The following is a 24641-nucleotide window of genomic DNA, read 5'->3' as shown; positions in this document are numbered from 1 at the left end:
GAGGACCCTCTTCCCAGCCAGGGACATATTGGAGGTGCAGAGGGGAGAGCCCGGCATCACTCCAGAATATGGAGAGCACAATGGAGACTGAAAAGCCACTTTAACAACACTACCTGCCTGAAGCACAGGGGCGTGTGTGTGTGTGTGTGTGTGTGTGTGTGTGTGTGTGTGTGTGTGTGTGTGGTGAGAACGGGGCCATTGACCTTTATTTCTCCTTCCCAACACCATCCTCTCTCAGTGTCACAGGGCCTGATCCAGAAGAAACTCGGCTGAGCATCACACGCCCCACTCTGAGCAGTCCTGCCGATGCCTGTGGGACTACTCATGCAGTAGTAGGCATTGCACCCAATACTCAGTGCTACCAAGAGCCCATAGCCCTCATTTTTCCATAGCCTCCTGGGATGTTCCCCTGGTGTTATCTGGACCGGTGATCTGCTAGGTCACTCCAATCCTCGACTCTGGGAGCCAGCCTTACCCTGCTCTACTGTGAGAACCCCACTCCTGGGCTGTTCACGCACAGCGTCTGGCATGTCAGCAGCTCCCAGCTACGTGAGTGTGCACTCTTGGCCAGCCGTTGCTTGGATTGTGCAACCGAATGACACTAGCCAATATCTCTGGTCCCAGACACAACTCTAGGAACCTCTGTCTTGCAGTGTCCAGTTATGCCCACTGGACGCTGCAAGCTTATATGAGTTCATCAATTTAACAAAGAAATTGATACGTACCAGGCTTGTTATCCCAAGGGGAGTCTCTGACATGCTTCAAACCAAGCGCACTGCTTCAGGTAGAATAAACAAACAGATTTATTAACTACAAAGATAGATTTTAAGTGATTATAAGTCAAAGCACAACAAGTCAGATTTGGTCAAATGAAATAAAAGCAAAACACATTTGAAGCTGATCTTAACACTTTCAGTGCCCTTACAAACTTAGATGCTTCTCACCATAGGCTGGCTGGTTGTTCTTCAGCCAGGCTCTCCCCTTTGATCAGCGCTTCAGTCGCTTGGTGATGATGTCTGTAGATGGAGGTGGAAGGGAGAGGAAGAGCATGGCAAATGTCTCTCCCTTTTATCATGTCCTTTCTTTCCTCTTGGCTTTGCCCCCCCCCCCCACACACACACACTTCAGGGTCAGGTGAGCATTACCTCATTGTAGTCCAAGGGAAGGGGGGGGACTCACTGGAGAGTCCAACAGATCCTTTGTTGCTGCCTAGCCAGTGTCCTTTGTTCCTGTGAGGCTGGGCTGGGTTTGTCCCATACATGCCCTGATGAGGTGTGAACTGCCCCTCTGCTCCTGGAGAGTTTTTGCCTGGGCTTGTTTTAAGCCATGAGGACACATTTTCAGCCTCATAACTCTATACATGACATTGCAACCTATAACATCACTATAACAACAATGCTCAGTGCATCATGAGCCTTCCGAAGACACCCGCCATGACAAACTTTGCATTGGATACCACACAATCATATTATAAAGATGAACATGAGGGTGCAGGGTGCTCCCCTGAGGTACAGAGTCTCACACCCCTACTTCCCCTCCTTTTATCAGCCTTCATTACCACATGGCTATATGCTCTCCAGTGCAAACCATGGGTGCACAATCTAGCCCTTAACTTTCAACATCCTTGGGGCAGTAACCTGTCTGTCACTTGTCTGGAAAGCACCATGCACCCCTATGGAAGGATGGCCCAGTGGTTAGGACACTAGTCTGGGCCTTGGGAAACCCAGGGCCACTTCCCTGCTCTGCCACAGCCTTCCTGAGTGACCTTGAGCAAGTCACTTACCCTCTATGGCAGGGGTGGGCAAACTTTTTGGCCCGAGGGCCACATTGGAGTTGCAAAACTGTATGGAGGGCCGGGTAGGGAAGGCTGTGCATATCTGTACATATCAGCATATCTGGCAGCTGTGCCACCCGGCCAGAGCTAGACACGCTGCCGCTCTGCTCCACAGGAGCTCGCAGCCCCGTCGCCCAGAGCGCAGCCCGCATGGCGGCGTGGCTGCGGGGGAGAGGGAACAGCAGGGGAGGGGCCGGAGGCTAGCCTCCCCAGCTGGGAGCTCAAGGGCCAGGCAGGACAGTCCCGCAGGCTGTAGTTTGCCCACCTCTGCTCTATGGGCCTGGATCGCACTGCCCTCCCTGCAGGAGTCCTGTGAGGATAAACGCATTATAATCTGGGAGATGCGCCAATGAGATGGGAGCCACATATGTACCTTAGCTAGGCAAATAAACCCAGCACATACAATAACAATGCTAATACCCCAGCCTCTCAGCATGCAATCGATTTGACAGGGCTCACGCAGAGGCATAAAACGGATTCTCAGATGTTTTGGCTGTTAATTGGAGTTGATTTGAAGCTGAGTTTGGCAGGAATCTTGAGGGGTTTGCTCGACCTGAAAGGAAGGAGAGAGAGAAACACACACACACACACACACACACAGCATCTTGAAATCCGGCCAGGAGGGTGTCAGAGGACAGGTCTCCTCTGCTTTTACACAGTGACCCAAGGTTCACCTGTGCCCTGCTGTGGAAGCGAAGGGAGGCAGCAGTGTCTGATCTATTGCATTCGTCCCTGCTTTCAACTGGGTTCCTCTAACACGTTGGCAGGAGAGCAAACAGCAAGGGATGTTTCTTGTCATAGGTCCTCTGTCACTGCCAGCTGCCATTTTCAAGGAGAACAGTCTGGCCAACCCCAAATATTAAAAAAATCACTAGTTAGCCCCTCCCCCCCGAAAAAAAACTCATGAGAGTGTCTTAAAGATCACAAAGTTTAAAAACAAACAGATTATGGGTTCCTTTCCTTTGCCTTCTAGTTTCTGGTGTCTTTAGGCTGCAATCAGGGTACATTTTCAAGCATCTGTGAGGGCTAGAAACTTGCTTATTTAAAAAGAACTGGAAAAAAAGAAATCCAGGAGTCACACCTAACCACATGACTCCAGGAGCTGGGGCTTTAAGTAAAACAAATATCATGAGAGTTGGCAAACGCCGGAGCCCGGGCAGAGGCAGCACTAGAAGGAGCCGGTCTCATCAGCTGTTGAAAGGATTGGGACCAAGACCATGAATCCTGGCAGTGGAGAGGCTTATGCCAGGCAAGGCAGAAGATGTGACAATGAATGCTGGCAGGGGGGCTGCTGGGCTAGAAGTCTACACAGTGCGTGGGGAGCTGTGTGAAGCTACTTAGAGAGAATTTGCCAGCAAAGAGCTTGCAGGAGGGGAGGGTGAGGAATACCACACACTCAAGGCTGAGACATTCAGGTTTATTAATTCATACCTTTATGAAGCATGACCTTGTGTTTTGCGGTAACTATAAAAGCAATGAATGACAGATATGTCGAAAAAGATATTGATCAATTACTTCTCCTGGGGTGTAGTCAGCGCACAATGGATTTCTCCTACGAGTCCCCAACTTTGCCCTTGTACTCTAGCATATATACCTTTCTACATTATCTGACCATCATAACCGGCACCAAATGCATGCATAGGCATCAGTTTGCAGAACTTTGCTCTCCGTGCTATTTTCATGTCATCATGTCACCTTACTCCATATCGGGATGTTCCTTTTTTTCCCAATACAGGGACTTTTTTCACATTACATTATGTGTATTAAGAGGGTCCTGATTAACTTCCTCTTATCTCCGTCCTTCAGCACAGTACAAAACACCTTTATCCCACATAGCTATAAGCATCATTTAAGCAAGTCCGCCAGAGGCAACACTCATGTCAAGCAAAGATTAGGCCAAGTCAGTTAGCTTAGCATAAATATTACCCTAGCCTGTAAACATGACCCACGCGTGTGATATTTCCAACAGGCAGATGGAAGATAGGAAGCTCTTTGTGACAGGGACCATCTTTTGGTTCTGTGTTTGTACAGCGCCTAGCGGAATGGGGTCATGGTCCATGACAGGGGCTCTGGAGAGACACCAGACTAGAAATCATAGTAAGAAGAACTGTAGGGGAAAGTGAGAGCTCGGCAGATTGGTGATTCTCATGGGAGAACCAGCTGACACGGCTCAGTTCTTCACTGAACATCAGTCTTTGTTATGGCTTTCTTGGCAGGTCAAAAATAATAAAGCATTTGCCAGGCACAAGTTTGAACCAAATCAACAGGTTTAATTTCATTCACAGTTTTTCTCCCCTTTCCCTTCTCTCCTCCCCTCCTTTTTCAGAAGTTAAAAAAAGAGGAAAACTCCCCAAAGACAAAGTGAAAATGTCCATTTCAGCAAATATTTTTGAAGAAAACCAACATTAAAAAAAAAAAATTCTTGTTCCCTTTGAAAATCCATTTTCCATCCAAAAGCAAAACATCCAATGAAACGTTTTTGGCTCGCTCCAGTTGGGATTAAGGACAGAGATTCAAACCCAGGGCCACACAGCACAGATCAGGAGAAAGAAGCAGGGGCTGCAGACCAAACCCAGACTGCAATAGGGCTGTTGGTGAGATCCAATATTGCTAGAGAAATGCAGCAAAATCAGAACTATTCAGGCCACACAGTACTCCCAGCAGGCTAGAGAGGGGCCCAGAATAGCACATCGTTTTAGGTGCCAGTTGGAATCCAGAGCCCCTATGGATACATCTACCCTGGGATAACGAACCCACGGCACTGAGTCTCAGAGCCTGTCTCGGCTCACAGGGCTCGGGCTGCAGGACTACTGATAGCCACGTAGACGTTTGAACTCAGGCTGCAGCCCGGGATCTGAGACCCTCCCCCTTCATGGGGTCTCAGAACCTGGGCTCCGGCCCGAGCCTGAATGTCTACAATGCAATTCTATAGCCCTGCGAGCCCAAGTCAGCTGACCCAGGCCAGCTGTGGCTGGGCCATGGGTCTTTTACTGCAATGTAGACAAACCTTATCACTCCGGCCCTGCCAAAAGCATGGTCCATTTTTGTCAATTTCATGGTCGTAGCATTTTAAAAATCTTGACTTTCCTGGTTTCGGATATTTAAATCTTAAATGTCACGGTGTTTTGCCAAAACATGGCTATGTATTTTAAAACAGCAAAATATAACCATCTAAAGAGCCCTTAAGACCCAGCATTTCTCAAACTGGGGGTCCCAACCCAAAAAGGGGGTTGCAAGGCTATTGTAGGGGGTCAAGGTAGTGCCACCCTTATTTCTGTGCTGCCTTCAGAGCTGGGTGGCCGGAGAGCAGCAGCTGCCGGCCAGGTGCCCAGCTCTGAAGGCAGTCCTGCTGCCAGCACAGAAGTAAAAAGTGGCAGACTTTTATCCTATAGGGTACTTTTATACTGTGAGGTAAAAGTACATAAAAGACCAGATTTCATGGGGGAGACCAGATTTCATAGTCCATGGCGCGTTTTTCACAGCCATGAATTTGGTAGGGCCCTACTTATGACATCAGTCCCTGAAACAATTCCCGCCGAGTCAGCTGGAATCTCCCGTTCTGGCACCGCCCCCTCCAGGAAGAGGTGGGACATAACTCCCCAGTCTGGCCCTTTCAAGGCTCTGTGTCTTATTGAGCTACCAATCAACAGGGCCTACCTACTGGGCGCCTGCCAGCATTGTAGCTAAGTGTGCCAGACTGAATGCCGCTTCCTTTTCCAGCCCTTGGCCCCGGTCCCTCTTTGGTTCCAATTGCGAAGTGGAGAAGCCAATTCCAAATCCAGCCCCCCTCTCCACAAGGGATTAAAGCCCCAGCTCTGCCATTGAGCCTGGGATCCAAACCTCCTGACATGATCGAAACCCTGGTCAAATGGCCCTACGGAGCCCCTGGGAAGGAAAGGAGCCACTTTCCCCCATGCTCTGCTCTTAGCCTGTCAGCCTAACACAGCATCTCCTCCCATTCTTCTCCCTTCCCCTCAGTCTCCTGCCAGCCCTTCGCCTTCTTCTACCTCTGCTGAAAAAATCCTCCAGCTCCAGAATGACTGGGGTCCAGCTTTCATGAGCCTCATCCCTGGTGGAGGTGGAAAGGGAGAGAAAAGAACCTGTAAACAGACGATGACAATGTTACTCCCCCTCTCTCTTCCAGCTGCTCCTTCTCCCGAAGCCTGCAAACTGATGAGTCACTGAGTCACTTGGCTTATGGATAATAAACCCTGGCTCTCTACCTGCAGAGCCAGCATTGAGCTCTGCCAACCTGCCATCCTCTGCCATGACCGTGGCTAGCGTAACTCCAACAAGCTCACCCAGACAGCGCGCAGGCCTTGCGGACTCACAGCGGGGCCTGATCCTGGGGTTGGTGCCCAGCTCAGGACCCAAGGAGGGCGGGGAAGAAAGTGCTTTTACATCACTTTTGTGATTCCCCAATTCCACCCTGCCTCACGGCACGGGGAAGGTTGGCCAGAACCCCCAGGGGTCTACCCCCTTTGGGGAGTGTGCCACCACTCTGGGCACTGCGGCAACAGTCCCCACTCCCCAGTGGGAATGACCGGAAGGCATGAGAGGAAGATTGCTTGATTTCGCTCCTTACCCCTTGCATACTCATCTGCAGGGAGGGAGATACACTCAGCCACCTCTGGGGTGGGATGTGGCAGGTGTTTAACAGCCCACAGGAATGCTATGCAGCTGAGCCGGTCAGGAGATACCGACAAAACATTGTATCCGAGTGAAGCAACAAGAAGATTTTAGCAATTCCGAATCACAGCCAGGGCCTGATCCAGCAAGGTACCAAGCACCCTCTGCTCCCCCGGACATCCCTGGGGTTAGCAGGCATCACCCTGGCAGATGGCCCTGTGATGGGTGATACAGAAAAAAACGCATATACATATACCCGGAAGGGGCTTTGGAAGGTCATTGAGTCCAGTCCCCTGCTTTCATGAGCAGGACCAAGTACTGCCCCTAATAGGTGTTTTTTTTTTCTTTTTCCCCCCAGATCCCTAAATGGCCCCCTCAAGGATTGAGCTCTCAACCCTGGGTTTAATAGGCCAATGCTCAAACCACTGAGCTATCCTTCCCACCCATGGTAGGAGAGAGCAGCATCCCCCTCCTTACAGCTGACCACACCAGAACTGTCAGACTAGCTGCAGATTTCTCAGGAGTTAGCTGGGATTGGAGTTTGGCGATGGTCCAGACAAGGTGCGTTAGCATCCCTGTAGTGCCCGTGTTCAAACGGTGGATGGGAAACGATTTTGCTGCTTAAACACCCTGTTCTCTGTTTGCCGAGTCTGCTCCCTGCCCAGCTCCCCTAGATGAATGCGGGGGCTTACTTCCATAGCGCACTCTGAGCTCTCCCAGTGGTAGTAACAGAGCCCAGGGATAATTGCAGGACTTAGCTCAGATATGCAGCCAGGCAGCTGGTAGCCTGCGATTATTTAAAACATTCCCCTGACATGTAGGAAGGCCCTGACTGGCCAACTTTCTAATGGGAACATTTGCACCAGTCTAGGCTGGCTGTCCTAAGCATTCAAATTAATCAACGTTGCAAGGCCATCAGCACGTCTAGTCTATTCTATTCTATTCTATTCTATTCTATTCTACATGTAGGTTCTTAACCCATGCTTATCATTGTACTATCTGAGTCGGGGTGCCAGAATGGGGGGGGGGGCAGGGGACCATGCCCCCCTTTTTTACTGGCTATAAGGGCGAGCAATGGGGGGAGGGGGCGAAGAGGAGCGAGCAGGGGGTGGGGTCATGGGGAGAAGAGGCAGCATGGGAGCGGGACGTCGGGGGGAAGGGGCAGTGTAGGGGTGGGGTCTTGGGGGGAAGGGGCGGAGGGTCAGGGAGAAGGGGTGGTGTGGGTATGGGAATGGGGGTTGGGGAGGGAGAGGCAGTGCAGGAGGGTGCCTCAGGGGAAGGGGCAGCACGTGGGCAGGGCCACGCTTCGGGCACCGGTGCCCTCCCCCCACACTTTTAGGGACCTTCTGCCAGTCCTGATCTGAGCACCTTGCAAGCCACCCAGATCTGTGTCTTGTCATGGGGCGGGGTGAGGCGGAGAGGGTTGGTTAAGCATGGCAGTGCAGGAACCCTGCCAAGCCTCAACTCCTGGTGAATGTGTTTCACTGCCTTGGTAAAGTCTCTAGGGATCTGAGCCAAGTCCTCATTGGATATTCATTAGCCTAGCTCCACGACCCCAACTGAGGACTGGGCCTACAGTGTTTGGGGAGAATGCTGCTGGAAACCAAGCCGTATGGCACTGCATGGCTACCCTTGCTCCATGGTGGTTGTGGATGATGTTTCATGCACAAAGGGTGTTGCCTGATCCAGTTGGGTGGCCTGTTATTCACATTCCACACTTCGGGAAGCTCAGCAACATCATCTCAACTTCAGCTCACTACCATCGTCCCTGATCATGGGAAGAGTCATAGAATCATAGAATCTCAGGGTTGGAAGGGACCTCAGGAGGTCATCTAGTCCAACCCCCTGCTCAAAGCAGGACCAATCCCCAACTAAATCATCCCAGCCAGGGCTTTGTCAAGCCTGACCTTAAAAACCTCTAAGGAAGGAGATTCCACCACCTCCCTAGGTAACCCATTCCAGTGCTTCACCACCCTCCTAGTGAAAAAGTTTTTCCTAATAGACAACCTAAACCTCCCCCACTGAAATTTGAGACCAGTACTCCTTGTTCTGTCATCTGGTACCACTGAGAACGGTCTAGATCCATTCTCTTTGGAACCCCCTTTCAGGTCAGGGCCGGCTCTAACTTTTTTGCCGCCCCAGGCAAAAAAGAAGAGCGCTGCCCCCCCAAGACCCCGCCCCCCTCCGAGCCCCATGCTGCCCAAAGCCCCGCCCCCCCTCCGAGCACCACCCGAAGCCCCGCCCCCCCTCTGAGCACCACGCCGCCCGAAGCTCCCGCCCCCCCTCCAAGCACCACGCCGCCCGAAGTCCCGCCCTCCCTCCGAGCACCACGCCGCCCGAAACCCCGCCCCCCGAGCACCACGCCGCCCGAAGCCCCCGCCCCCCCTCCGAGCGCCGCGCCGCCGAATAAAAAATAAAATAAAATAAAAATAAAAAATCGAGCGCCGCCCTGCCCCAAGGTGCCGCCCCAAGCACGTGCTTGGTCGGCTGGTGCCTGGAGCCGGCCCCGTTTCAGGTACACCTCTACCTCAATACAACGCTGTCCTCGGGAGCCAAAAAATCTTACCGTGTTATAGGTGAAACCGCATTATATCGAACTTGCTTTGATCCGCCGGAGTGCGCAGCCCCCCCTCCCCCCAGAGCGTTGCTTTACTGCGTTATATCCGAATTCGTGTTATATTGGGTCGTGTTATATCGGTGTAGAGGTGTAGTTGAAAGCATCTATCAAATCCCTCCTCATTCTTCTCTTCTGCAGACTAAACAATCCCAGTTCCCTCAGCCTCTCCTCTTAAGTCATGTGCTCCAGCCCCCTAATGATTTTTGTTGCCCTCCGCTGGACTCTTTCTAATTTTTCCACATCCTTCTTGTAGTGTGGGGCCCAAAACTGGACACAGTACTCCAGATGAGTCCTCACCAATGTCAAATAGAGGAGAATGATCATGTCTCTCGATTTGCTGGCAATGCCCCTACATATACAGCCCAAAATGCTGTTAGCCTTCTTGGCAACAAGGGCACACTGTGAGAGAAGAGACATGGAAGGCTGGGGCTCCCCCACCCCTCCAAACTTTCTCTTTCCCAGCTTCCTTTCTTTCTCCATCAGATCCATTTGCATCAAGGAACAAATCATAGAAACGTAGGGCTGGAAGCGAGCTCCAGAGCACATGTAGTTCAGCCCCCTGTACTAAGGCAGGACCAAATAAATCTAGACCATCCCTGACAGGTGTTTGTCCAAACTGGTCTTAAAAACCTCCAATGACAAGGATTCCACAACCTCCCTAAGGACCCTGTTGCAGCCAGTGCTTAACTATCCCCATAGTTAGAAAGCTTTAACTTGTATCTAACCTAAATCTGCCAGGACCCTGCACGCTGATGCAGAGCTCTTCTTCTGACTCACCCTCCCGCCCACCCAGGTGGGGCCTATTATCTCCAAGCCAGCTTTATAGAAGGATTTGAGCATCTTTCTCAGGCTGAGGGAATTAGAGGCAGGGAAAACCCTAAGAACAGCATCTGCAGTCAGGCCCTCACAATCCCCAACCACTTCTGAAAATCCTGGCCAAAACCTCCATCTACCAAACCAATGAATCCTGCGAGTCATTCTATTGCCAAGCCAGGTCAGGGGGATGGTAATGGCCTCTAGGTGGAGCTCCTGTCAAGTGTGACATTCTTCACCCTGCAGGTGAGCGCCTCCCAGAAAGGTGTAAAATTCTTTCCTGCCTTAGGCCTGATCTACACAGCTATGTTAGTCGGGGGGGATTTTTTACTGACATGTCAGGATTGGTCTACACTGGAAACTCACCCCGACGTAGCTACTGCAGTGACCCGGCAAGACCAGGCTATGCTAACTGCGAGGCGAGGCAGAGGAAAAACAAGACAAAAGGGATCCCGTTCAAAGTTTAGAACTTGATCATTGCACCGGGAGCTCGAATAAGATAGAAAGTTCCCAAGTACTTACTACTTGTCATACTAAACGATCGGTTACCAACACGTGAACCTTGGTAAGCCTATACACGCTACTCTTCCTCACGCTGTGCTAGGGTGACCAGATGTCCCGCTTTTATAGGGACAGTCCCGATTTTTAGGTCTTTTGCTTATATAGGCTCCTATTACCCCCCAGCCCCTGTCCCGATTTTTCACACTTGCTGTCTGGTCACCCTACTCTGTGCAGTTAATACCAAAGGCATTGTTATTAACAAGAACAAAAGAGATGACTCAACAATACACTGTGTCACTTCAGAGAAGCATCAACTTTTCCTTTCCCTGGCTGTAAATCCAGCTTGGCTCTTGCTGCCCTCTTCTTTGATTTTCTCCAGCTTGAAAGTGCTGCTTAGATTAGCTACACCTCTTTTCACTCAGTTTATCCACAAGTGGGGTTCCTTCGCCGAGTGGGCCCTTATTTGTCCATTAGGCGCCTTTGAACTATGTTCCATCAAGAGCTGTTCAAACAGGCATTCTCTCTGTTCGGCTACTTTAGGTCTTTTGTGGATGGGCTTCTCGCTTTCTGTTTTCAGGATCCGTTTTCATCTAACACGGCTTTTTGATCAGTTCCCTATTTCACCAATTATATTTCCTGGCAGTTTTCCCCCTTGATACCCTCTCTCCAGTCCATCTGTAGATTTGATTTCCTTCTCCTTCCCTTCTCTCATAGTGCCAGCTCACACACCCAGCGCTATTTCGTCTGCTTTTCCTGGCCTGAAACCCATCCCCCTTTCCTTCTTTCCTCCTTGTTTCCCAGGCCCCTACTTTATTCTCTTGTTCTTTATTTTATCACCTCACCTCCTACCTAGCCTCCGGTTCATTCACTAGCTCGGCATCTAGCTTCTTCTCCTTCCCTTCTCCTCCTCTAGCAGCTTTTTCCAACTGTCCCCTTTGGGCGGATTCAGAGCCCCCTGCCCATCACTCGCTGCCCTCTCACTGGCCATCTCTCTCCCCAGGACGTGCTCTGGGCTGCTGCCCCACATGGTAGTGCCAGGGTCAGGGTTACTCAGAGGTGTGAAAAATCCACATCCTTGAGAGCCGTAGCTATGCCAACCTAACCCCCGATCAGGGGCAGCGGAGCCTTCCCGAAAGTGGGGGGGCCAGGAGCCAAGGGCCCCCACCCCCTCTGTGGCTCCACCCCTGCCCCTTCCTTCCTTCCTTCTGAGCCCTGCCCTTGGCCATGCTGGAAACTAGAGTGGGCCAGAAGCCACAGACCCTCCACCTGTCCAGGGTGGGGGAGCCCCGGCCCGTGTCCCCGCCCCACGGGCCCCCTGCTGCCCAGGTCAGGAGCATCCGCGGCTCCCCACAGTTGCCCACATGGCTCTTACCCCAGCCGGGCTCCAGCTGGGGTGCCACAGCCCGGCCGTGGTAAGAGCCGCGCAGGCAGCTGTGGGGAGCCGTGGACCCTCCACCTGCCCTGGGTGGGGGGGGCGCATGGAGTGGGGACACGGGCTGTGGCTGCTCTGCCCCCCCACACACACACACACACTCTGGGCAGGGGGAGGGTCTGCGGCATGGCGTCCCACCTCTGCCCAGGCTCCCTAGCCAGCATCCAGCTGCTGGCCTGGCCAGGGATGTGGGACCTTGGGGGGAGAGGAGAGGCAGGGCCCTGGTGAAAAGTGGAGGGGCCAGGCCCCCTATTCCGGCTCCCCTGCACCCCATGTAGACAGTGCTAGGAAACGGGAGAATTCTTCCCTTGACGTAGCTGCTGCCTCTAGGGGAGGTGGATTAAGTACAGCAACGGGAGAACTCCTGCAGCAAGCGCTATGCGGACGTCCTGCCGTGGCGCACCTGCGGTGTTTCTAGTGAAGACGTGGCCTCAGCAAACAGCAATGAAATCACATCCACGCTAATCCTACCCCCACCCGATTACACACTCACTGCAAATGACATCAGCACCAAGAGCCAATTCTGTCCCTGATAGCAGTGCCTCTGAGGGCCTAGCAAAGGGAAGATCCATGATGTCAGGGTAGGATTGCAACGCATGCTTTCCCGGGGCGGCGGGGGGCAGCCATTTAGACTGCTCAGGCCCTGTGGGCTACATATGACCACGCTGACCATTACGTCTGGAAATGAATTTTTGATACCCCTAGAGAAATGATCAATATAAGCAGTGATGGATTCAGCTGATTTAGTTGGGGATTAGGTGATTTAGTTGGATGATTCTGCTTTGAGCAGGGGGTTGGACTAGATGACCTCCTGAGGTCCCTTTCAACCCTGATATTCTATTATTCTATTATTCTAACCCTAACCCCAGCCTAGGTGCTCAGATACCACCATGATGAGAACCTATATATAATAGAACAGCAATCCAGTCTCAGACTAGTTTCTTTTCCTGAAACAGGACAAATTCTCATATTGCCACACTGTGAAGCGAGCAATTTTATTGAAGGGGCTAAAGCTGTCCAGAACTTAAAGGTGGATCCGTTCCTAGCTTATTCCACTTCAGGGCTGGGGGCAGAGTCCCAAATTCCACTTGCCTGCCAACGTCACTAGAACAAAAAATCTCACCCAAACGCAATATGGCATGACGAAGCTGGGGGTTCAACTGGCATTTTTCTCCCTGTGATAGAACCTTAAAGGTTGCTTATCAAGTTAATGACACATCTGGGCAAAGATCCTTCAAAAAAAGAGCTAGATAAGTTTATGGAGGATAAGTCCATCAATGGCTATTAGCCAAGATGGGCAGGGATGGTGTCCCTAGCCTCTGTTTGCCAGAAGCTGGGAATGGGCGACAGGGGGTGGATCACTTGATAATTATCTGTTCTATTCGTTCCCTCTGGGCACCTGGCATTGGCCACTGTCGGAAGACAGGATACTGGGCTAGATGGCCCTTTGGTCTGACCCAGTATGGCTGTTCTTATGTTCTTATCCTTCTGCAGCTTAACTTATTGAATTGGAGAAATAGCGGCGGGGAAATTATATGGCAAAAGAAAAAGACCTCCCTCCATGAAACAGCTCTGATATCTACATTCATAGCCATAAATCTATGAACAAACGTGCATATGCAAGGCATTTTGTCAATAGCAGACAAGTTCCTTTTCTTTGGAGGAACACAATATAAAGTATACTGGCTGTGAGTTTTTGTATTGTTTTCCATTGTTAGCATGTAAACTAATTGGAACAATCACTTGCTTCCCTGAGAGTAAATCACAGCCCCCACACTTGGTGTGGGTGGCCAGATGAAAAGTAGGCCATGGCATACAAGATTTTGGGTAGTGACTGACAGGTATTTCCCTCCCTTCTTTCATCAGGCCTGTTGCATGCGGTTAGCACTCTGCCTGTCTAATTAAACCCTGTGAGTTAGGCCTGGTCTACGTTACAAAGTTCGGTTGACCTAAGTCAGCTTGCGACAACCTAACTGTGCATGTGTTTACACCAATATTTGTCTCCTGGCAATGTAAGTGCCCCGTTCCAGCAACCCAGTAAAACCACCTCCCTGAGCGATGTGGAGAGACCACGTAGGTCAATGCAGTGGGAGCATAAATACTGCATGACCTGTGTCAATCTTAACAGTCCTCCAGCAGCTGTCCCACAATTCCCCTTTCCCCATGTCACTGAGCGCTCTGTTCACAATGTGGAACTCAGAGACCCAGAGGTCACAGAGACTGGAACACTGCCCCCTCTCCCTATAGGGTTGCCACCTTTCTAATTGCTGGTATCTGGACCCCTGAGGCCCCGCCCCCTGGCCCACCTCTTCCCCCAAGGCTCTGTCCTGCTCCACCTCTTGCCCTGAGGCCCCGCCCCACTCATGTCTTCCCCAAGGCCACGCCCCTTCTCTGCTTCTTCCCCAAAGCCCCACCCCCATTGCGCACTCCTCCTTCCCCCCGCCCCCCCTTGCTCACTGGACCATCTCAAGGAGCCTACCTGCAAGTAGCAGGCAGCCCCAGCTGAGCAGGGACTGGCATGGGTTAATGACTCGGCGCCTCCCCCTGTCCCACTCTAAGTGGATTTTTGATTCAGGTGCCATTTAGGATTGTCAGGTCCCCTTTTCAAATGGACTTTCCGGTTGAAAACCAGGCACTTGGCAACCCTAAATGGCACCCGGACACAGAAGCCAAAAACCGGACTGTCTGGGGGAAACCCAGATGGGTGGCAACCCTACCGCCCCATTTAAAACCTCAACGTGTTTTGGAAATGCCTTTTCCTGACTGCCCACCTTGGTGAACAAACCTAGCAGCTCACCTTTGTTGTATTCATCTGACCATGCGCACAGAGAGCTTCTAGACCCCTCCTGCCTGGAGCAGGCAAGATGCCTGGGATCTTCTCAGCCTGTGGGGAGAAGATAGGGTGAGCAGATGTCCCGATTTTATAGGGACAGTCCCAGTATTTGAGGCTTTGTCTTATATACGCGCCTATTACCCCCCAACTCCCTGTCCCAATTTTTCACACTTGCTATGTGGTTAGCCTAGGAGAAGAGTCTGTGTAAGCCAAGTTATGCAACAGCTGTAGAAACATCGACATCTACCAGCAGATCATAGGTGCTGACTCCGTGGGTGCTCTGGGGCTGGAGCACCCACGGGGAAAAATTGGTGGGTGCTTAGCACCCACCGGCAGCTCTCCGCCCCGCTCCCCCACCCCAGCTCACCTCTGCTCCGCCTCCTCCTCTTCCCCTGAGCGCACCGTGTTCTCTCTCCTCCCCCTCCCTCCTAGCCTTTGCCGCCACGAAACAGCTGTTTCGCGGCACAAGCGCTGGGAGCCAGGGGGGAGGAGTGGGAACGTGGCGCGCTCGGGGGAAGAGGCTGGGCCAGGGCGGGGATTTGGGGATGGGTCCAATAGGGGCAGGGAGGGGGCAGAGTTGGGGAGGGGACTTTAGGGAAGGGGTTGGAATGGGGGCAGGGCAGGGGTGGAGTCGGGGCAGGACCGGGGGCGGCGCGAGCACCCACCGGCGCCGGGAAAAGTTGGCACCTATGCAGCAGATTACATGGGGGATACTGGCAAAGAGGCACGGCAGGGATCAGCAGCAGTGCTTCATGAAAGCGAAGGAGCTATACCCGGCATACCTGAAGGCGCGGGAAGACAACAAGACATATGAGTGCATGCCAAACTTGACAGGGACCCCACAAGCAGCCCGCAGACCACTGTGGACACTTTGCGGGAGTCCGAGCTCCCTGCTGTAAACAGCGATGTGATGCGACATGGCCAGGGACTCAACCCATGCCATGAGTGAGGAGCTGTTTGCAACTTCTTCGGAGACAAGCCAGTCCCACCAGGTAAGCACAGATCAACCTGCTGATGAAGGGGAAAGGAGCTTGGGGAAGGGAGCTTGGGGAAGCTTGTAGAAGATTTATTCCTTACCGTAATTTTTCCCCTTTTTGTGCCCCCAGAATTCATCTCCCTCACTCTTCCCCCTCCATCCCATCCGCAGCTTAGGCGAACATTGACTTTAGGTTAATTACTCCGCTGGTGTCGTGTTAGAAAACACAGCGTTAGGAAATACATTCTAAAAAATAGTACTGGAGTCCGATTATACAATCCGCAGCAGATCAGTGGCCTGTGCTTGGGTAGAAATAGAAGAAGCAGAGGCAGCGGCAGCGTCTGCTTTTCTAGTCTTTGGTTTGTCGGGCGAGGCAGCGAGAGTCATGGGGAGGATGGCATGTAGCCGATCTGCAACTGCTAGCAGCAAATATCTCCAATCGCCGGTGATGGGACACTGGATGGGGAGGGCTCTGAGTTACTACAGAGAATTCTTTCCCGGGTGTCTGGCTGGTGGGTCTCGCCCACATGCTCAGGGTCTAACTGGGAAGGAATTTTCCCCCGGGTTAGATTAGTGGAGACCCTGGGGGGGGATTCGCCTTTCTCTGCAGCACGGGGCATGGGTCACTTGCAGGTTTAAACTAGTGTAAATGGTGGATTCTCTGTAACTTGAAGTCTATAAACCAGGATCTGAGGACGTCAGTAACTCAGCCAGAGATTAGGGGTCTATTCCAGGAATGGGTGGGTGAGGTTCTCTGGCCTGGGATGTGCAGGAGATCAGACTTGATCAGTGGTTTTCAAACTTTTTTTCTGGGGACCCAGTTGAAGAAAATTGTTGATGCCCATGACCCAACGGAGCTGCCCACAGCTCTTCCTATTACCGTCACAAATCTGAGCATTGAGCTCATACAGATCCAGGTTGATAACGGCATCGCAACTCATTGACCCCCTCAAGGAATGATGCATGAGGACACCCATCCGTCAATGTGCATGGGTCTGTCGCAGACCACATGGGATTTGACTGCTAGGTGCAGGATTAAACAGAGCTGATCGTTGAGGAGACAGTCAGGGTCAGAGCCGGGTAAAGGAATGCCAGGATGACAGCCGTAGCTCTGCCAGGGGCAGCACAGGCTCTGTGACCCCTGGGACTCGTGCTGACCTCTGCACGGGGTAGATTTCACCCCCCGCCTATATCCGTGCAACCTTCTAGATGAATCAGCTCCAATTGCATCCCTGGCGCGTTTTGCATTGTTCCCCTCCCCTCACCCACTCAATATAATATTCCAGTGAAGGAGTTTCCTGGTGGAAAAAGTCCAACTTGTCGGCTCAAGCACAAGAGTGCAAATAAAGGGTTCACTCTTACTCCCAGTGAAGTCAATGGGAGCTTTGCCAGCAGCAAACAGGGGTAGGATCACACCAAAGAGGCCAGATGCCTCCACTCTGGCTGGGTTCTCCCGTCCTTCCTCACATCACACACACAGGTGGCCACAGCAGGAAGGGAAACGCGGGGAGCTCCGATGATGTTGCAGAGCAAGGCTGGACCGGGGGCGGGAGCACGGGGGGATAATGGGAAGCAAGGGAGTTTCCACAATGCTGCAGGGCAAGGCTGGGGAGCAGAAATGGGGCTGGTGTAGACGGAAGCAGGTACGAACACATCTTCGTATTAACCCTTATTCCTCTCTGATTGCATCTCCTATAAACTTACTCTGGATCCGTTACATTTCTCCTTTGGGGGGAGGGGTGGTTTGTTCAGGATGACACTCATTTCCCTGCCCCCCTTTAGGCACTGATTTGAGGGGCTGCCTCTCCCCACCCCTCGCTAATGCAAAATAAGGCAGGGCAGAGCTCTTTGGGGCCCTACGTACAGCCACATTCTTTGGCCCAGATCCACTCACTTGCATTGAAATCAACGAAAGACCTTTGGGCGTAAATACCTTTGTGGGTCGGGGCCTTTGTGCCCGTGGATTTCTGAATGCTAGCGGGTGGACGCACGCCTCCCTGGGTGGGTGACGGGTATGTGTGACGAAGTGGGACTGTTCTTAATGTTTCCTCTGAATACTGTGTGGGTGCCTCAGTTTCCCCTATGCATTTCTTAAGTCTCCAGTGTGCATAAATGGCCGACACTCTGTCTCCTGGCAACAAATGGCCAGGGCCCTTCCCCCCTGCAAGGGGATAGCTAAAGGTGAACAAAGAGATCAGGTAACCTCCTGTCCTGGGAAAGAGACAAAGGCCTGGTCTACACTACGACTTTAATTCGGATTTAGCTGCTTTAATTCGAATTAACGCTTGACCCGTCCACACAACGAAGCCATTTAATTCGAATTAAAGAGCCCTTTAATTCGATTTCTGTACTCCTCCTCGACGAGAGGAGTAGCGTCAAAATCGGTATTGTTAATCCGAATTAAGGTTAGTGTGGCCGCAATTCGATGTTATTGGCAATTAGATGTTATTGGCTACCCACAATGCAACGCTCTGGAAATCGATGCTACTATGGTAGCTTGGACGCACACCACCGAATTAATGGTGCCTAGTGTGGCCGAATACATTCGAATTTATAAAATCGGTTTCCTAAATTCGAATTATATAAATTCGGATTAATCCTGTAGTGTAGACATACCCAAAGGCCAGAAAGGAGGGGCTGGAGGGGGTTTCAGTTTGGAGCTGGCTGGGGACGGGAAGTGAGGGCAGATGGGGCTCGCTGGGCCCCAGAATGGACCCGGCTGAGGGGTCCCGTTCTCTGTACCTACAAGCTCTGTTTTAGACCATGTTCCTGTCATCCAATAAACCTCTGTTCTACTGGCTGGCTAAGAGTCACGTCTGACTGCGAAGTGGGGGTGCGTGCAGGACCTTCTGGCTTCCCCAAAACCCCGCCTGGGCGGACTCGCTGTGGGAAGCGCACGGAGGGGCATACGTTAAATGCTCCAAGGTCAAACCCAGGAAGGTGAAGCCGTGTGAGCTTCTTGCCCTGAAGACAGTCTGCTCTGAGGGAGAGGAGGCTCCCCAAAGTCCTGACTGGCTTTGTGGGGAGCAGTTCCAGAGCATCGCCCGGCGACTCCGTGACAGTATGTCTCTGCTGAAGCTGGAGGCGTCCTTTCCAGCAGATGCACACGCACTAGTTCTGGACAAGCTGGCATGCTAGGAATAGCCGTGTCGCTCTGGCAGTGCGGGCAGCGGGGGGGGGGGTTAGCTGCCCCCAGTACGATCCCATCCGAGACCGGAGGCGTTCGGAGCAGCTAGCCAGGCTTGCCACCCGGGCCACTGCAGCGACGCTTCCGTTTCGCTAGCACAGGTCCATCTGCTTGAGCTGGTAATGACCCCGTCCAGGTGTGGTGTAGAAATACCCTACGAGCCTGATCCTCAGCTGCCATCAATCAGCATAGTCAATGGAGCTACTCCAGTTTACACCAGCTGAGGATCTGTCCCTGTGGCTTTCCAAGAGGGGGTCTCAACCCACCTCTGAGCTCTGAAATGCTGACGGGGCCTAGATGTCGGTGGCCTCTCCTCGTTGTTCCAGGTTTGATGGCCTGGCTGGTAAGTGGCCAAGGGTGTAGCAAGACCTGATGTACCCATCTGCACCTTTATGGCTTCGATTCCCTGACCTGCTCCGGTCTGCTGAGCCCAGATCCAGCCCAGCAGCACGTACGACTATAAAGCCATTCAGAACAAGAGTTCATTACCGAGCGGGGAGCTTTTAGGATTTATAGATAATAATGCTTTCAATGAAACGGTAACAGTCTAGCCAGCTGCAGCCTCTGCCACTCACTCTGGAGTCTGTGCTCTGACTTCTCCCCTCCTCCTCGCTCCCTCACGGCCTACTCTGTCCCTCTGCTTCAGGCCGGACCTCCTGCTGACTTCCAGGGGACCCATCCCAGTGGCCTCTCTCTGCTTGGGCAAGTCATTTACCCGCCATGCTGTGCCCCTACTTCCCCCGTCCCGGAGGAGGGTGACAGTTTGTACCTGTTGCCAGAGGTTACCTACCCCAGGGGCATGGGGAGGGCTTGTCAATTCATGTTTAATTGCTTTTTATATATAATATTAATAAAATTAACACAATCCCCAAACTGGGCATGCACCTAACCTGAGTAACCTCCTGGGCCATGCTGCTCTTACCCATCCCTGTGCCTGCTGTTTGCTGGCCCCACTCGTCGTTAGCCAGCCAAACCTCAGCGCTGATCCAGCATCAGGATCCGCTAACACAGCCCCGTGGACCTCTTTGGAGACTCAGGAGCAGGGCCTTACCTTCTAAGCCAGCTGTGGCTTCTGCGAAGTTCCTGGCCCACTTCTGGGCACTATCAAATGATGCAGAACTGTCCTGTTTACGAAGCACATTGGGCTCAGCAGAGGGGAGATTTCACACTGATAAGGCAGGGGCCCCAATCAAGATCCAAGCCCCTTTGTGCTACAAGCTCTATGGACAAAGGTTTCTAACCATCAGAGGAGTGATGTTCTGGCACAGCTTTCACAGGGGAGCAGTGGGAACAAAACACATAACTGTCTTCAGGACCGAGCTGGATAAGTGTCTGGAGGGGATGGTATGATGAGGTTGCCTACAATGCCATGTAGCCGATCTGCAACTGTTAGCAGCAAATATCTCCATGGCTGGTGATGGGACACTAGATGGGGAGGGCTCTGAGTTACTCCAGGGAATTCTTTCCCAGGTGTCTGGCTGGTGGGTCTTGCCCACATGCTCAGGGTCTAACTGATCACCATATTTGGGGTTGGGAAGGAATTTTGCCCCTGGTCAGATTGGCAGAGACCCTGGAGGGTTTTCATCTTCCCCTGTAGCATGGGGCACGGGTCACTCTCAGGTTTAAACTAGTGTAAATGGTGGATTCTCTGTAAATTGAAGTCTTTAAACCAGGATTTGAGGATCTCAGGAACTCAGCCAGAGGCTAGGGGTTTATTGCAGGAGTGGGTGGGTGGCAAGGCCGGATTAACTCTCCTGTGGGCCCGGGGCTATTAGATTTTGTGGGGGCCCTGAATACAAGTCTTTTTCCTGGGAGGGAGTTTGGTGCAGGAGGGGGATGGGGCAGGGGATTGGGGTGTAGGAGGGGGTGCAGGGCCGGGGAAAGAATTTGGGTGCAGGAGGGGATTCTGATCTGGGGCAGGGGGTTGGGGTGGAGGAGAGGGTGCGAGGCATAGGCTCCGGCTGGGAGGCGCTTACCAGAAACGGCTCCTGGCCAGTGGCGCTGCAGGGATCGGGCTGCCTGCCTGCCATAGCCCCACGCCGCTCCCACGTCTCTGCATGCCCCTTGTGGGGAGGGGGGCAGCGGGTCTCCGTACGCTGCCTGCGCCCGCAAGCACTGCCCCTGTAGTTCCCATTGTGGGAACGGTGCTGGGGGCGGGGGCAGCGCATGGAGCTGCTCCCCCCCTCCCTGCCAGGGGCCGCAGAGACGTGCCAGCAGCCGGCCACTTCCGGGAGCGGCATGGGGCTGGGGTAGGCAGGCAGCCTGCCTGAGCGCCCCTCTTAGCGGCCCAGAGATCGCTGCCTGTGATTTATTTTTGCGGGGCTCCCCTTGAGCCGGGCCCCTGGGCTGCAGCCCCTAAAGGTCCTGCCTTAATCCGGCCCTGGTGGGTGGGTGAGGGTCTGTGGCCTGTAACGTGCAGGAGGCCGGACTAATTGATCATGATGAGCCCATCTGATCTTAAAGCCTATGAACCTATGAGGCACCTCAGAAGACACCTGCCCTGAAGAGCTTCCAAGCCATAGTCCTGATCCAGGGTGTTGGAAAATGTGTCTGAGTGAGTGGGAGAGCTGGCTGTGAGATGAGGAGGAAGCGTAGCGTTTGTGTGGCTCAGACCCATGAGCAGATAAAGTCTGCCACGTCTCAAAATTATTTGGAAGCCAAACTGATCAATATTCCAGGCTGTTAGCAGTTCATTTCCACATTCACCACACAGCCCCTAATAAATCGTCGGGTCAACAAGCATGATATGAAAGCTTCAGAAAATATGATAGCAAGTCAGTAGTGTACGGAGAAGACTTTTTAAAATAACACCGCATCGCCCCAGTTTTTCACCCAGCTCCTCAGTATGTACATAATTTAGAAAGTTGTGGTCCTCGGAGATAAAATTCCAAATAGATTTATGGAGTGGTCTCAGAGGTAGTTAGAGAGATGGAATCTGAGTTTTAAAGGCAGTTGTGTGTATAGATGGGTAGGTGTGTTTTCCACCCAGATTGAGCAATGTACCACACACACACAATACTGGAGGGGGGAAAAGTATATTCTCAGTTCACAGACAAATGAGCTAACCTGAGAATCTCATTTGAGAAGGTGCGAGCTGTTTCATTTGCATGTTAATATTCACATAAGCGAAACAGACAACTTAAGTCAGTTTCATAAGGCAATTGCAGAACAAATGAAATAAACCCAGCTGTCTGGAGGATGTGGTTTATTGTTTATATCGCTGGCAGAGTGGTTTATTGTTTGGGGCTTTATCGCCTTAACTCAGTCTGCTGGTTTATGTTCTATGATGAAGACCTGAAAATCAAATTCATACTGAACCTGTACGGGGAAATGATGAGAAGGCAGGCACCAGTTTTTTAAGATGGTGCAAGGCACGACTGACTTAGCTTTGCAGTATTGCTGGGTTATAATTTAGGCTGTTGGTCCAGTCTGAGCCAATAACGATACAAAACACCTTTGTTTTGCAGAGTAAATTTCCTGCATATGCAACCTAAAACTTTAGAGAGCTCCATAGTGATAGAGGGAAGCTGGGCAAGGGAGAAAAGAGATCATAGAATCATAGAAGATTAGGGGCGGAAGAGACTTCAGGAGGTCCTCTAATCCAACCCCCTGCTCAAAGCAGGACCAACCCCAACTAAATCATCCCAGCCAGGTCTTTGTCAAGCCGGGCCTTAAAAACCTCTAATGATGGAGATTCCACCACCTCCCTAGGTAACCCATTCCAGTGCTTCACCACCCTCCTGGTGAAATAGTGTTTCCTAATATCCAACCTAGACCTCTCCCACTGCAACTTGAGACCATTACTCTTTGTTCTGTCACCTGCTACCACTGAGAACAGCCAAGCTCCATCCTCTTTGGAACCCCCCTTCAGGTAGTTGAAGGCTGCTATCAAATCCCCCCTCATTCTTCTCTTCTGCAGACTAAATAACCCCAGTTCCCTCAGCCTCTCCTCATAAGTCATGTGCCCCACCCCCCCAATCAGTTTTGTTGCCCTCCGCTGGACTCTCTCCAATTTGTCCACATCCCTTCTGTAGTAGGGGGACCAAAACTGGACGCAATACTCCAGATGTGGCCTCACCAGTGCCGAATAGAGGGGAATAATCACTTCCCCCGATCTGCTGGCAATGCTCCTACTAATACAGCCCAATATGCCGTTGGCCTTCTTGGCAACAAGGGCACACTGCTGACTCATATCCAGCTTCTCGTCTACTGTAATCCTCAGGTCCTTTTCTGCAGAACTGCTGCTTAGCCAGTCGGTCCCCAGCCTTTAGCGGTGCATGGGATTCTTCCTTCCTAAGTGCAGGACTCGGCACTTCTCCTTGTTGAACCTCATCAGATTTCTTTTGGCCCAATCCTCCAATTTGTCTAGGTCACTCTGGACCCTATCCCTACCCTCCAGCGTATCTACCACTCCTCCCAGCTTAGTGTCATCTGCGAACTTGCTGAGGGTGCAATTAATCCCATCATCCAGATCATTGATAAAGATGTGTCAGACCGTTTCAATACAACATAAACAGGAGACACTTTGATCTAGATAATAAAGTAAGAGGTTTCAATCAGAACTAAGTATCAGCTGCCCTTAATGATTTTAACAGTAAAATCAAAATAGAATATTTGAATTATTACCCTATTTATATTACAACACATCATTAGCAGTAGCGCAGTGTTATGACTAACTTGCCAACCAATAATACAAATAGTAGAAAAATGGAAAAAGCAACATGAAATGTCAAATTTCTAATGCAAAATTCTGAAAGGTTCCTAATCCAATTGTTCCATGGGAATTTTAGTCTATATCGACACATTTTTCGAAATGGTTCGATTTCAATGAAAAAGGCATTTTCCCGTCGAAAATACATTTTGATAACAATTGTCCGGGCAGCTCTATGAGACAGGGCGGCTGTTCCAGACGGCAGGAACATCAGAGGAGGAGACTTTGGCATAAGCAATGGTAGGATGGGTGAAGGAACATGCTGGATGATGTAGCAGGGAGGCCCCTCCTGGAGCACAACCCCCCAGTGGCAAGGCAAGGCACGACTGGTGTGCATGCCTCAGTTTCCCCTTTCTTCCACCCATTGAAGGAACTTCGTATCCGATTGTCCGATACAAAGCCTGCTTCTGGGCACACTTTATTCTCACACACCAGTGCAGTAATTCCCCAAAAGCCTTTCAGTAAAACAGTCTCACCATTTCCACAATAAACATAAACACACAGTGGGCTTTTCCTATTCCCTGCTCTGGGGACATCACCGCCAAGTCACCCCCTGAGCGTCAACAGCAGCACTCCGCTCCCAGCTCCTTTGTCCCCGCTCTAGGCCCCGCTCTGCAGCATCCCTGCCTGCAAGTGGCCAGTCTTCCCGCCACCCTTCGCTCAGGTCTTTGCCCCGAGGGCTAACCTCCTTGTGGTGTTCCACGCCTCCTACCCCTGCTCAGGAGGAGCCAGACGCCTGCAACAACCCTCTTCATTCTGGATCTTCCCCTTTTTCCAGATTGGCCAAGCGAAGCTACGCCCAGCCCAGGGGTCTCCAGCTTTGCTCAGTTCTCACCAGCAGTTCCAGGTCGTCTCTTAACTCAGCTCACTCTACTGGGTCTCAGGCAGCTCTCACCTGCCCTTTCTGTACCCAACTCCTCTCCAGGACTCACCTAGTGTCCCCATCTTGAGGGCCCTGGTGCTCTTTCTTAAGCCCAGTTGGCCAGTGTCCTTCACAGAAGGAATGGACATGGGAGTAGATGGAAAGAACTGGCAGACGGAAGGGCTTATACAACAAAGCGGGCTGCTCAGAGCCGGACAGGGGGCCAGTGGAGTTATTCGAGGGCGG

Source organism: Emys orbicularis, chromosome 2 (genome assembly GCF_028017835.1).
Source record: "Emys orbicularis isolate rEmyOrb1 chromosome 2, rEmyOrb1.hap1, whole genome shotgun sequence".
NCBI lineage: Eukaryota > Metazoa > Chordata > Testudines > Emydidae > Emys > Emys orbicularis.
This window is presented reverse-complemented; position numbering follows the sequence as displayed.